Raw genomic sequence first — 2,293 nt, 5'->3', positions numbered from 1 at the left:
CTAACAAGTCAATCATGCATTCGTATAGGCATATTAAGTTTATATCTAAATACTTAACAATTGAATGACTTAAAATTCACCACTTGTTTAGTTACCTTGGTACATGTACTAGGAATGGTCGAACCTCATACATACATATCAAGCCCCCATTTCCAAACTTTTATCACACATTTTCTAAATCAAAGGTGAGTTCATTCTTTCAAATCAGCCATCTTTTTGCAATAAAAACCTTTCCATATAAAAATAGGGATCCAAAATCCAAATAGCAAGGGGAACATGTTTACAGGTGACATGTGATTCATTTGAAGTTAGAGAAGTTGATTAAAAAAAACCTAATTTACTTTGTTAATTCCCTTGATTTTGTTTGTTTTTTCTTGTTGTTTTCATTTAGTCTGTAATCTCATGGGAAGACTGAGCACCTCTAATCAATGTGTTAGATATTGTTATATGAGCTATTCATTTACTTGTTGTTCCATCTAATTTAATTTATTTATTGATTACCTATTTGTTTCATTTGTTAACATGGATTTGGAACTTTTGTTTCAGTAGGGCATGAGAAACCCAAATAGTTGGGAGAAACTTATAGGAAATGTGTGATTTGTTCAGAGTTGGAGAAGTTGATTAAGAAAATCTTGATATACTTTGTTACTTCTTGTACTTCCTTTCTTCCTTACATACGTTTTTGCTTCTATTTGTTAGGTTGTTTCTTCCTCATTCAGATGACTTTTTCAATTATATTGCTTCTACAATGATCTTATGATATACGCATCTAGTCATATAACTTGTAATGAGAGTCCATCACATATTCTACAATATGTAGGGACCACTCAATTGCCACAATCCAAACGTCATATTCAATTTAAGCGCATTCACATTAGTTTTATTCATTTAATTTACATTTGATTCAGTGAATTGACAACTCTTATCACTTCAAACACATGCATGTGCACACCAATGGCAGCCTACAGTAAGGAGACAACCCCTATGGTGGCTTGAAACAATATGGATCCATTCACGCAACAGCAGTAGAGCAATCATCCTTAGATATGTGAATTCTATTGAGATTTGTTTAGTCTTTCATAGGTAGGAGTCTAATGCTCCAAGCACATCACACAACAATATCTTAGGCCCTTGCATTGTTTGCGCTTCGAGTAGGCAAGACCAATGGCGAGGGTGAGATGTATTCTAGACATATTGTCATAACCCACTGGCTTCCAATCAATTATTATTTCTTAACTTATCTTTATGAGAGCACAATCATAATAAGACTAACTAGAGGTTGGTTCACTTCAAAAGTACACACATACCTCAAGTCACCTCTATAAGAGGGTTACACATTCAATCAATACTCTTAGCTAGCTATCATACTATATGGGCACTTCTACCTGATAAATCCATTCAAATGAATCACTACCCAATGATAACGCAAATAAAAATCTCACAATATTCACAACAATCAAACCATAACAATCACTTCATATGAAAAACTTAGCCGAATCATGGAGAGTTGTCTCAATCAATGATTGGCTCGTAGTTGTCCTATGTAAATATCATATTAGGATGCTCACTAATGCACAATCGAGATCGAAGAGATACTAAACTTGATATCCTGCCTAATTTGTCCTAAGAAATTATAATTTCTAACATCTATACATCACCATGTAATAATTTAAAAACAATCAATCAATCTCACACACGCATTCATATGGCATTAAAAAGTTATATCACACATCATCCAAACAAAACACAGTAATAGGATCTTGTAATCTTGAAAAACACATACTTGGGAAGATAACACACACTCTATATTTGGCCCAGGTAAGGATTTGCCTGGAATGCCACCATACTTGTTGTGTGCCTCCACAAATACCTAAAATCTCCTCGAGCTCTGAATTTTGTTGATCAAGGTCTACTTAATGTGTCTGGTTCACTTGCAAAAATTCAAAATGATAAGCTTTTGTTTCACTTCGCTCTAAAATATGTTTAGGTAAGCAATGGTTACCATCTCAACAATGCGCCAAAAGGTAGAATCAGCCTATAGAACCCTACAACAAGTTTTTTCCATCTTTTCTAGGTTATGACCGATCGATTAAACTTCAAGACCTCAATTTAGCCTATCAGTAGTATGTTTCTCAACTTGCTTTCTCAGTTGAGGCGTCACCATGGCAATCAAGCTTCTCCACTTGTCAATTCAATGATGACAACACTAGCTCACTAATAATAAAGCAAATTTAGTCAAATCTACACAAAACGAGAATAATTATTGCAACCTAGCATATATCCAAACCCTAAG

This window comes from Nymphaea colorata, chromosome 5 (assembly GCF_008831285.2).
Source record: "Nymphaea colorata isolate Beijing-Zhang1983 chromosome 5, ASM883128v2, whole genome shotgun sequence".
Lineage (NCBI taxonomy): Eukaryota > Viridiplantae > Streptophyta > Magnoliopsida > Nymphaeales > Nymphaeaceae > Nymphaea > Nymphaea colorata.
The sequence above is the reverse complement of the archived record's forward strand: the minus strand, read 5'-3'. Positions refer to the sequence as shown.